Genomic DNA, 13602 nt, shown 5'->3' on the forward strand with positions numbered 1-13602 from the left:
GTTTTCCGTTATAAAAATGCTTTGATAATCAAATTTATGCTGATTATTGTACTTTACTGAATCGGATATTTTAGGATTACAGAAATTTTGAAAAATGTTTAAAATAGCACCATATCTAGGGGCAAATTAAATTGAAACAAAGCTGGTGACCTAGTATTTTTATTTCATTTTTCAATACATCATAACATGATCTTTTATTACAAAATATTTCATCAAAATCTACTATTGAGAAAAAAATTACGAAACTGTAGCGAGCGTCCTTAAATAAACAAATAAATAAGTAAATATAAATCTATGTAAAATTTGAAACCTAAGTGATACCTATTTATCTTGTTTCAGTAACAGATATTTAGTCCCCAGTGCATTATAGTTCATCATGCTTCTCATAGGCTGGAGGGAGTACAGACGGACACACATACACACTAGCCTACAGGAGCAATATCAATAAGTCTGTACAATATCTATAATATTAATTTCCAAATAAAAACGAAAACTGAATATAATACAATTAGTAAATGAAAAGAAAATTATGAAATTACAGAAATATAATACTGTCCTTAGTGGCGTATGCTAAACAGGTAAGCGAACACGTATGTTGCACATTTAAACTGTATAATACCACAGTAGTTAAATCCGGGCAGCCATGTTTCCATTTTAGTTCGTTGTAGTGTCGGTTTCTTTAAACTTATTCGATTCCAACGAAAACTTGGTCACACACAAGTTGAATGATCGCACGATAGATAGCCGAAAATCTGTAAATCGGTAAATGAGTTCCAGGACAGAAAGGTAGATTCCTCCCAGGTATATGCCTTCCGGGGTAAAAAGCTAAATAACGAATAACACATGGTAAATAACAAGACACAAGAATATGACAATGGAGTACAGAATAGCATTAGCAGGCTCCAAAAATGGCTGTGCTATAAACAGAAATAATTAGTTCACTTTAGAACACCATACACTATTTAGGTGTAATAACTTTCTTTTTTTTGAACCAAATTTGATAGAATTTTCATCAAAAGGAAAGCATTTACACATGAAAAAAAATACACTAAGTCTCAAAAGCGAAACATATCAATTTGCCATTTTACTCAAGAATCAAAATTATGATTTGTTACTATAGAAGAATTCAGACGCGACATATGGTTCACTTTATGACACTTTTTCTTTTCGAAAAAGATACAGTCCATAAAATATCCTTTAGAAGCATAGAACGGAAGTAAGCAAAATGATAGCAGGCTCAGTTTGACCGGGTCTGTTCATAGAGGTGAACAAATTTGTAATGTTACGTCAAAGGGTAACAATTTCTTGTTACTGTAAATAGAAGTAACAGGAAAACAAACCAGCAACTATTAACAACAACAAAATTTTATCAATAAAAGTAATAATTCAAATACCTTAAAAAATGTCAAATAACCGTAAAATCCAATCTTATATGTAAAAATTGTCCAAAATCCTGTCCAGATCGTTTTAAATTCAATCAGTATAAATTCCACAATATTTCACAACAGTTCAAAATTGAATTTATATATTCAAAGATTTAAATCCACAATTTTAATGTAAATTCTTCTAATGTTAAATATCAAAGATGGTAATATTTTGTTATTAGGAAATACAGGAAAGTTTTCAGTACATTGTAATACTATAACTTTAGGTTCTACTCTGACAACACACAGCTCCCTATATAAAGTATCAGGGAAGTTTCCAGAACTTTCAAGTATCTACAACAATAAAAAGAAGATTCTGGATAAACAAGAACAATCCAGACTTTAAAAACAATTATCACACCCTGTTATCAGTATTGTGGTAGAAAAGTCTGGAATACATTAGAAATATTAAGAATATTTAGGATGTCTCGAAACTAGACTAGTAAACAAAAGTTGCCTCAGGGAAAATGACATATACATAACAGTAACATCCCTCACGTCAACTAGGACAGATATCAAATGGATTCCATGATCGATACCAAAGGACCAGAAACGTTAACAGCACTGATACCAAGTTCGGGGATACTTTTACAGCCACCACAAGACACTAAAAGGAGATTCTTGTGATGGTTAAAAAAAGTCTATAAGAACATTTTCTGGAAAAAAAAACCCCAAAAAACATTGCAAAAAAGCAACAGTAATAGCAGACTTGGTTTAATTGAGCAAACAGATAGAAAAAGAATGTGCAATATTCGCAGTTATACAATACAACTCGAAATAATAATTGAGCCGCACCATAAGAAAACCAACATAGTGCATTTGCGACCAGCATGGATCCAGACAAGCCTGCGCATCCGTGCAGTCTGGTCAGGATCCATGCTGTTCGCTAACGGTTTCTCTAATTGCAATAGGCTTTGAAAGCGAACAGCATGGATCCTGACCGGACTGCGCGGATGCGCAGGCTGGTCTGTATCCATGCTGGTCGCAAATGCAGTATGTTGGTTTTCTCATGGTGCGGCTCATATGAAAGTCGTCTTATAAGTGATTCTGAATGTGAAGTCATACAGTGGTACACATTAGTTTTATTTCTTTTATCTAAAATTCACATTGCACATTTTTGTTGCATACTTTAGCGTACACTTGTAGTTGAAATGACGCATCCATATATTTTAACATCAGCAAATCAGAATATCTGTTGTCGTATTCACCGGAAATTTATTGGTGGACTTTGTACAATGTTGGCGAAAACTGCGAAAATACGTAACCAACTATACACAGATACGAAGTCTTCTGTAAAGCGAGTATCATATACATTTGATTACAGTCTTAACAAGAGGGCCAAGATGGCCCTAGGTTGCTCACCTGAGAAACACATCATAACAGAGTAAACATGTTTCCCCAGATGACCCATATTTGAACTTGGCCTAGATTTCATCAAGGCAATCATTTTAACTAAATTTTATGAATATCCAGTGTAAAATTAAGCCCCTATTGCGTACACAGGTTTTTCTTTAATTTGACCGGGTGACCTAGTTTTTGCCCCTAGATGACCCATATTCAAACTCGGCCTTGATTTTATCCAAACAAACATTTTGTTCAAATTTCACGAAGATCCGGTGTAAAATGCTGCCTCTATTGCATACACAAGGTTTTTCTTTGATTTGATCTAGTGACCTAGTATTTGACTCAAGTTGACCCATATTCAAATTTGACCATGATTTCATCAAGGCAATTATTCTGACCAAAATTTATGAAGACCAATTGAAAAATACAGCCTCTAATGCATACACAAGGTTTTTCTTTGATTTGATCTAGTGACCTAGTTTTTGACCCCAGATGACCCATTTTCGAATTTAGCCCATATTTTATCAAGGCAATCATTCTGACAAAATTTCATGAAGATCAGATGAAAAATACAGCCAATATCGCATACATAATCTTTTCCTTTGATTTGACCTAGTGACCTAGGTTTTGATCCAACATGACCCATGTTCAAATTCCTTCTAGACTTCATCAAGGCAATCATTCTGACTAAATTTTATGAATATCCAATGTAAAATGCAGCCCCTATTGCATACACAAGCTTTTTCTTTGATATGATCTAGTGACCTAGGTTTTGACCCCAGATGATCCACATAAAAACTACACCTAGATTTTATCCAGACAAACATTCTGATCAAATTTCATGAAGAATTGGTTTAAAATACAGCTTCTATCGCATACGCAAGGTTTTTTCTTTGATTTGACCTAATGACCTAGGTTTTGACCTCAGATAACCCATTTTCAAAACTGGCCTAGATTTTATCAAGATAATCATTTTGACAAAATTTCATGAAGGTCAGTTGAAAAATACAGCCTCTATCGCATACACAATGTTTTTCTTTGATTTGACCTAGTGACCTAGTTTTTGACCCCAGGTAACCCATTTTCAAATTTTTCCTAGAATTTATCAGGGTAATCATTCTGACCATAATTCATGAAGATCAATTGAAAAATACAGCCTCTATCGCATACACAAGGTTTTCTTTGATTTGACCTAGTGACCTAGTTTTTGACCTCAGATGACCCATTTTCCAACTTGGCTTAGATTTTATCAAGGTCATCATTTTAACCAAATTTCATGAAGATCAGTTGACAAATACAGCCTCTATCGCATACACAAGCTAAATGTTGACAGACGACGGACGACGGACGACGGACGACGGAGGCCGGACATCGAGCGTAATCACAATTGGCACATTCGGAATACAAACCCGTGTAACTCTGACTAGAAACCCGAGTTCACCTGAGTTACACGAGTAACAATTGTAGTCTGAACGCTTGATCGAGTAACTGAAAATGATGGAGAACGTTACCTTTATGCTAACAGTTCAAAAGCTTCTGAGCTGTAACAATAATAAAGAATGTTGCTACTTTTGACATATAATGACTTCATTTTCCAAAATAAACATCTGATCAGAGAAGACAGTATCCCTTTGTATCAGACGTTGTGTTGAATTAGAGGTCAACATGTATATGTTTTATGTATGCGGTATAGTGCTGTTAGTTGATTTTATTGTCGCTGCGTGTATCTTAACCCTTAGCCTGCTGCAGGCGAATTTAACAGCCTTTGCAAACAGCTTGAAACCAGATCAGACGCCGATTAAATCGGCGTCTGATCAGGTTCCAAGCTGTCTGCTACTCTGACAATATTTCTTCCAATTTTGGAGCAAACTGAAGGAACTTTACAATTTTAGCAGACGACATTTCCAGCAGACGACAATTTATCTAGCATGCTAAAGGTTAAATAATGTTTGCATTTTCAATGACAGTGAAATAAATGATATTTTGAAGAACCTGATATAGATATGTTTGTTGACCATAATGAGGACAGACAGTCTTGTATCGTTGTTAGAGATGAACTGGTACGACTTCTGTCAGAGTGAAAAATCAGACTGGATTATTATCAATCGACTTTTCAGATTCTGGAATCAAGTAACACTTGGAAAATATGTTCAGCCCATAATGTTTAATAGACCAGAAATTTCTATTTTATGTTAATTTATACTTTAATTCATTTCCGAAGCAAGAGCTACAACTTATATTATTCCTCTTATGTCTAAACATGACTCTACTACCCCGAACCATTTCAAATAAAAAGGGTGTTTTGTATAATTATTTCTTATTTTTTTATTGTTGTGACTGAAATTCATTTAAGGAAATAGTCAAGCCCTGTTCACATGATTTGTTTTGCGGTGTTCAACTTAGTCTGCACTGTTGCCAAGACCCATGTATAGGACACAGGGCATAATAATCACTCTGGACGGTAACCATTGCCACGCAGGTCACGATGAGAGAATCCACTTTCCACATTTTAGCTAAATGCCAGTGACATTTGCTGATACATTTACCATTTTCAACTACTTTTATAAATCTTGACAGGTGATAAAATCCGCAACCTTTAGCCAGGGACGTTGATCTATCACTTAGCCATGTCCATTGAAGAAATATGTTACGAAAATGAATATGCTCAACTCTGCTGTCTCTATTCCCCATGCTGATGAATTTCGTTTTGAATGAAAATGTCATTGTTTAAAATGACATAACTGATTTCACTATGCTCACAAATAGCACATAAGAAACAGCATGCTTTTACAAGCTTTGTACGTAGTACAGCCATGAAATGTGCTAAATGCTAGTTTGACTTTTAAAAGACCAAGCACCAGTTCTTGAAGTTGTTTAATTGAGTCCAACACCATTTCCTACAATCTTACTGCCATATATGACAGACAGTCACTAATGGTAACAAAGGTAACAAATGTTCACTCTCTCTGGCAAGCTTAGCAACCTAAAAGCACTTTCATAAGGAATTGACAACTCTACATCCGCATGAACTGAAGTAGACTGCAAAAGGCCATGGAAGGAATTTCTTAGCTAACCGGATGAAACCCGAGACCTTTGGACTGGCAGTACAGTGCAGCAACTACTGAGATAACTAGACAACAGTACCATATGTGTCTGTGGGAAGAAGGTTTGTCGACAAGTATGGGGGTTGATTTTTTACTTATAACTTCAACATCAATGGATGGCTTCTTTTGTGGATTATTTGTCCTTATCACCCATAATGTGTTCTTAAGTCTAGATTTGTTTCGCAAAGTTGTCCCTTGTGAACCTAGAAAGAAAACTTACAAACTTTAAGAATCAGATCGGGAACCCTCGAAATATGCTTGACATGGATGTTGCTGTAAGGAGCAGATTTCTCAACCTCTGCCCTATTCAGCAGTATTTACAGAAAGGGGGAGGGGGGGGGGGGGGGGGGCATGAATGACAAAAGAGCATTTCAAAGTTACTCTGCATTTAGAAGAAAGTGAAAAGTCTTAAAAAAACAATGACAGCGCGCTCCAGTTTTCGAAGGCAATTGTCAATATAAATGATTTTCGGTTCTATAATTGAAATAATGATTCAAGGAATATTTGAGTTGATTCTAGGATCTGGCTTTAAAACTCTGAATAGTTTTCAACCCAGTACCGCCCTTAGTTTTGGCAAGAGCAACTTGACTAAAAAAAGGGGACACAACTTTGCCAAAATTAAAGCAAATGTTATGGGACTTGATGTTTTTTACCTGACTTTACAATCTTGAAGACATGTGAGAAATTTCAACCAAATGCCCCCATTAGTTTTGGAGATAGCAACTTGCATGCAAACCCAACAATATCTATGCACAAGAAAGAGAGCATAACTTGTCCGAAATGAAGGTAATGGGAACTGATGCTTTGACCTTCCTTTACAACACTGGAGACATGTATGGAAGTTTCAATCCAATATCTGCATTAGTTTCCGAGCTAGTAACTTGCATGCAAAACTTTAACCAGCTTTTTCTAAGTTTAAACAGTGGGGCATAACCTGGCCAAAGTTCAAGTAAGAGTTATGGAAGTTGATGCTATGTTCTTTATATTACAACATGGAAGACATGTGTGAAGTTTCAACCCAGTTTCTGCATTAGTTTAAAAGAAAATAACTTGCATGCAAACCTTTAACCCCAAAAGGGGTCTGACTCAAATAAGAGTTATGAGGCTTGTGATATGTTGATATGACCTTAATTTACAGACCCGAAGAAATGTGTGAAGTCTTAACCAAACATCTGCATTAGTTTGGATATACTAACTTGCATGTAAAACTTAAAACTGCATTTTCTAAGTCCAAAAGGAGCATAATTTTGTCAAAATTCATATTAGAGTAATGGGACTTGATCATCTGCGGTTAGTTAATGACCTTAAAAGGTAAAATTAGGTTTCAAAGCAATATGTCTATAAATGAGACCCATAATTTACATTAGATTTGATCAAGAGATATCTAACTTGGTTATTTTGGTAGATCTGATGAGTTGAAAGACTTGTTTGAAGTTTCAATTCAATATCATCTGCGGTTATTGAGATAAAGCCTTGACGGTAATTGCACCAAAACTTTACCAGTTACCAACGACGCCATGTTTTAAGTGTTAATGCATTCGGATACGATCACCCGCCTTTCCCAGCTTCAGGAGGTGGGTAGAATTCGGGTGACACAACTACCATCGCCCGGGTTACAAGAGTTATACTGGAGTAATACCCAGGGTGACTCGGGTTAGCTCGAGTATGTATGCCGAACGCGCCCAATAACTCACCTGAGCAGACGACAGACGATGGAGGCCGGACATCGAGCGATCACAATAACTCACTGAGCTAAAAATTGATTTATGTTTTTGTTTTCTCCACAGTGATTACACTAACAATACTAATATATGCAATCTGTTTCTTGTTGATATTATCGGAGTCAATTCTAGTGTGCATACCATATGTATTACAGAACTTTAAATTCGTACGGACTTAAACTACAAACATTTGAAATCCTCTAATTCAAATCTATAGTAGTGATAGAGAAGTGCTGCAAAGCAAGCGACCCTATCCGCTAGACCGTCCGACCAAACGATGTAGAGAGTAAAACAAGAAAATCATGTTATGTAAATCAGTTTAGTTTCCAATTTAGTGGTTTCATGTGGAGAATAACAATGAAACATATTCTAAAGTTCTAGTTAGTATTGACATAAATGTTTGGGATTTCCTTTACTTTACCATTGTTTATATTGATCTTTTAGTCTGTTCGTTTTGGTAACATGTTGAAAATCTCATTTTAGAAAAAGTCTGTAATAATCAAAATCAAGAATGGACAGTTTACTGGTAACATAATAGTGAGGTGAGGCGTATGTTCTTCGTGACAATTCGATAAAAGACATTGTGTCTGAAATCACCCCCACCTCTGATTGTTTTACTTGCGGAGAACAGGTACAGAATCCAGGAACAATGGTTAGGTTAACTGCCCGCCGTTACATAACTCAAATACTGTTGAAAAACGGCATTAAGCCTGAAACAACCAACCATTACTATGTTCATTTTAGATATACATCATATTTAGAAATAATTAATGTACCGTGCAGTGTAAACGTTTAACAAAGGCTGGTGTGCATACAAATGTATAAGATTACAACCATACTTCATAACTGAGATATTGTATTACATAAAAAAAGTCAATGACATAGTTAAGGTATTTATTACCCTTCATACCTGCAAAGCTATTCGGTTATTGTGTATTTATATTATTTTGTATTAACATTTACTTTAAGAGGATAATGTTAGGTACTAAGGTATGTAGGTTTATTATAACAGCAATAATAATAAAAACTATCAGATCTTTTAACTACTCAGTGAAAACTTCAACTATTATCATTTACACAAAGGTACGAGCAAAATGTCCGTTAGACAAAATCAGGGCCGGTATCCAGCAACGTTTGAAATCTGAGACTTAATTTAGTTTAAGAAACTTTTTTTTTTGCAATTTACACTGCTGAATTTGCTCAGAATGTAACAAAACGTTGTCAGAGTGTACTTTCCCCATTTGGAGACACTCTGGGCAAAATTTCAACGGTACACATTAATAGTTAATAACGTTAATTCAAACTGATTATTCCTAATTCAGGCGTTGGTGCATTCTTGCCCGTCAAATATCCAATGGGATCTGTATTTCTCAAATGATAAGATTTGCTAGAGCATGTGGTCATGTTAAAGACATTAATGAACATAATCAATATACTACAAAGGTCTCCTTCTACAGAGTTACCGCTATCATTTACTGCATATATACTGTAATCAGACTTGGCTTTAAAATGTAGAGATAGTACCTAAGTTTTTCAAATCATAGGTTTGAAGTTAAAAAGCTTTGAAATGAAGACAAATGTCCATGTATTTCTCAAAAACAGAAATATAGACAATATTTTAACCAGAAGTGCGGAGTTATGAGCATTTAATATTTTCATGTTAACGAAAATTCTGTGATCAAGGAAATGTAACTCTTCTTGAACATGGGGAGCATAAACATCAAAGGGACATAATATAGTCAATATTTTCTAATTGGGTGCTTTTGATTTAACATTCAGCTTTGATCTGGATTGCTAAATACTGATCCATCATACTGTGTGCTAAAAATTTAGAACATCGGGAACAGTCTATTAACAGCAAAACTATGCTTTAGCAGAATCTAAATAGTTAAGCTCTAACTGGGACTCGAACCCAGGACCTCTCACACCTAAGGCAGACACTTTACCACTTCCCTATAACAGCAGTAGCTAATAGCTATGCAGTTTAATTGCTGGATTACATTGCGTGAACTGGAACAATAATCAGTGAACTCCGGATTATCGGCGTATTCGCTTTGTTACCTAACGGCAATTTTTGTGTAAAGAAAAAATATAATCTAATGCTGCCAACGTCATAATCGGTCAAATCTGCCCAAATTTCTCTGACGTGTTGTTCAGAGTATGAACTTACTAACTGGTAGTACCAGTGAAATATTACTTACACTGAATCTTTTATAATTGCCCTTTTTGCAGCTGTCTAACGGCAAAGACGGTGAGTTTTGGCCAAATATAAGTAATTATTTTACCAGTTCTGAGAGGATTTCAATTGATGGGAAATTACAGTTACAAACTAAATACCTTTCTGCAACACATGGAGTCATTAGCATTCACTGTCAATCAGTATTATGACTAAGATCGACTGTCATTCATTCATTTCAAAGTTTCATAGACAGAGCCCGTTGTTTACATTTTTATCGTAACCGGTGCACCTGTAAAAATCACTTTAGTTTGAAAAATCAAAGTATGCGAAGAGCTATGGTACGGTCTCTATAAAATGTTATAGTATTTTGTCAGGTAGATATGTTGGTTTCTACATCATATTGTAGAAAGACATTATTGCTATAAATACCCGCCGTGTCAAACTGATTCTTATCTAAATGTTCATCGATAGCATATCTGCACATTATTTGTGTCTTGACACGTTGACGCTGCTTTTCATAGTTATATTTGATCTTTATAGTAAAGACACTTCTTTGAGAATGATTATGAGGATGCTATTTATAGACATCGTAAGATATTTAGTCATGGGAAAATTCCAAATGTGTTTGGGTTTTATTGAAAAAGGTTATGACCCGACTACAGACCGCATGCGTTGTTAAAACCTCGTTTACAACTGAATTCTAAGATGTTCTATCTTATTGTATCTGACAGTATACAGCTGAACAATTCCATTATAGGCAGCACTGTTTCGTTGGTCCCATAACTGTGTTCTTTTTTAGACTACTTTCTGCGAATAAATTGAAGTCGTCCGTATGTGGTTCTCAGGTTTTTTTAATATGTTTTTATCAAAACGAATGAAAGGGATTTATAAAGTGGGAATAACTTTAATTTCCACAGTCAAGTAAATGTGTGCCATTGACCATTGCATTGCGGTGTCCCACTGTGTTCTTTCATGTGTTTGTTTGTTCCTGTTTCCTACTACTTTTACTTGAACTATGTATCTCTCGTTTACACAACCATACATGCAATGCTAGAGAGTTTTGTATTGGGGAAATTGTGTTCAGTCCTATTCACTTGTTGTTATATAAATCACCATATTCTACATATGTTTGCTGAGCTATAGTTAAAACACGAAACCAATCTTACTCCGTCAGATAGTATTGACAATTGTTGGGTAAACCATTCAATAAGTGAATGATAAATTTGTATATCTTTTGACCAGTATTTATTATTTTATTTCTCGCAAGCAGCATGTGGTATGACAGTTCAGGTCATTCATTTAACAAAGGTCAAGACGTTTGTCATTGGTCCCGGTCCTTTCTTCAACTTTATGGCCGCTTTAATTTTGTCTACTTTATTTTTTCCTTCGTTTTTGTCTTTTCGCAAGTTATTTATAGAACAGAACAGAAAGTTTATGTAGCGAGTACACTACAAGTACATTGTTAAACATACATATAATTTTACATAATATGTTCTAGAGGTCACGCATACAAAGGAAATTGACTATATTATGACTATATTATGACAACACAATCATGTGGAAAAAACTATTGCATTACAAAAGGGCAGACATATTTCCATCAAAAAATACACATGTGCTAAGCTGAAAAAGAAGAAGAAGTAGTTGAAGTTTATTAACTTAATCCTGTTATTCTGTCCATTTATGGTTTAATCCTGGAATCAATGTTGGAAATTCAAGTGTTTGTATAAGTAGATGGATCTCAGGTGGAATTCTGTTTTTAGGTGATCTTTTAAATCAAGATGGAGAATTCTATAAATACAATGAATTTCTGGCCACTTACAACATTAAAAGTAACTTTCTAGAATATAGAGGTATGTTGACAGCAGTAAATTAATTTCTTGAAGTAAACAATATTCAACATTGGCCAAAGAAGATCAACTATCATATACATATTCCGCAAAGTCTTGCAGTAATAATTAAGGATAATAATTAAGGATAAAAAAGGATGTAGATCAATTTACAAAGTAACGCAGAATGTAGGACATTATCCAAATTCTTTACAAAAATGGCAGGATGAACAAAGAAATACCACAGAAGCAGAGTTTTTTCAAAAGAATTCAATATAAAATATGGCTTATAAATTCACAAAAGATCCAAAAATAATATGGTTCCAATTCAGGATTAACCATAGAATCCTGGCCACAAATTATTTGCTGAAAAAAAAGAAGAGTATTAACGAAGACTCTTGCACTTTTTGTCAGAATGAGCCAGAAACTTTGATTCATTTGTTTTATGACTGTGAAGTAACTAAACAATTTTGGCTACAGCTTCAGTCCTACATAAAAAATAAATGTTATCTGAATTTTGAAGATTGGACTATTTCAGATATTTTATTTGGTAATACAAATGGAAAATGTATTAAACAAACTAATATTATATGCGAAACATTATATATATATTATAGTAGGCTGAAAAGATTAAGGCCTAGTCTAGAACATTTTAAGACCCAAATTGTTGCCATATATAACATTGAAAAATATATTGCTAAACAAACTCTCAAACATGAAAAGTTTAAAAAGTCATGGGAAAAGTTTAGAAACTTAGTTCTATAGAAATATCTCAATAAGAGAATAGCATACATACTATATGAAAAGTCTGATATAATTTTATTTAAAGTTGTATACCTATATACATGTACATGTGTATTTAAATAAATATACTTTTAATAACCACTCCTGTTTGAGAAAGAATTAGCAAGAAAGTGAAGTTTTTAACGCCTACCCATCATCATTACAATGAGGTCCTCCACCAGCATCTTCTCTGCCCCCCCCCCCACCCCCCAACTTTTTTTCTTCTCTTGAATGTCTTACAGTAAGAAGGAAACCTTAGTAGTTTGCAGTTTGCACCGAAGACCTTTTATAAGTTTTTTTGTAGACTGATAGATACAAAAGCATACTGTATTAGCTGTATCACTGGTTTTTGAAATTTGATACTGTATGTGTTTTTTCCCCCCAAATTTAATGAATTTTAACACAGACTGAAGAAATACATTTGTATACATATATGTTTTTTTTTCAGGATGCTCATTATGTTAGAAATGGAACTTATATAAATTATTATAATTACAAAAGCTCCAAATATTCAGGTACATCTTTATTAGATAAGGATCCTATTGGCTGTAATGTAGTTTTACACAGTAGTAAAAGAAAATCAAAACAGACACTACATCCATATCAAATTTGGTTTCTATACAAAAACTTGTTACAATATTCCTTTCTTAAGTATAAAATAGGCTAATCTGTGTTTTGAAACTAAGCTATGTAGATAATATTGAGTTTATATCTTTGGTACATAGTGTTATTTAGCCACAAAATTTACCAATCCATTTTGAACATGCATGCATTAAGTGATCATATCAAACATTTTGAAACGAAGAGTTAAAACGCTATACAATATAGGGCAGTTGGCTTTGGCTAGAATAGCACAAACACATTGTAAATGAAAAAAAAAAAAAAAAAAATACGAAAACCCAATTTTTAAACGAAGTTGTATAATTGTATCTTTATTATTAGTTAAGAAAACTTATATGTGTAGTTGCCATATATACATGATTCTGTAAGGGGAAGTGGTGGATGGCTCTCCGGTCCCACTCTCCACAATGACGGGGATAATAAATGAGCAACATTTGTTTGTTGAAATTAAAAAAAAAAGTTCTGTTAAGATACATTTTCTCAGTCTGCTAACTGCTTATCTACAAATGTGTAGATCACTGGCACCAGAACAGAAAGAAAATGCCTCCGTACGTGTTATACCCTACCCCTAGGTATTCCATAAGAACCATGGTCATG

At 34.3% G+C, this 13602-nt stretch overlaps 2 protein-coding genes across 4 annotated transcripts in view; one reads left to right on the forward strand and one right to left on the reverse strand.

Moving 5' to 3' along the window:
* The window catches only part of LOC123533375 (sulfotransferase 1A2-like), a 107360-nt gene that overhangs the window by 92053 nt on the left and 1705 nt on the right, over positions 1–13602 (reverse strand). The gene's annotated exons all lie outside the window — the stretch shown is intronic.
* The window catches only part of LOC123533869 (sulfotransferase 1B1-like), a 35846-nt gene continuing 30693 nt past the window's right edge, over positions 8450–13602 (forward strand). Inside the window, exon 1 of one of the 3 annotated variants that reach the window (XM_045315811.2) lies at positions 8450–8583. The gene's annotated coding sequence lies outside the window, so the exon portion shown is untranslated. The remainder of the gene's footprint in view (positions 8584–13602) is intronic. The other 2 variants (XM_053520119.1, XM_045315812.2) reach the window with 2 other exon arrangements.

Source organism: Mercenaria mercenaria, chromosome 12, assembly GCF_021730395.1.
Source record: "Mercenaria mercenaria strain notata chromosome 12, MADL_Memer_1, whole genome shotgun sequence".
Taxonomy (NCBI): domain Eukaryota; kingdom Metazoa; phylum Mollusca; class Bivalvia; order Venerida; family Veneridae; genus Mercenaria; species Mercenaria mercenaria.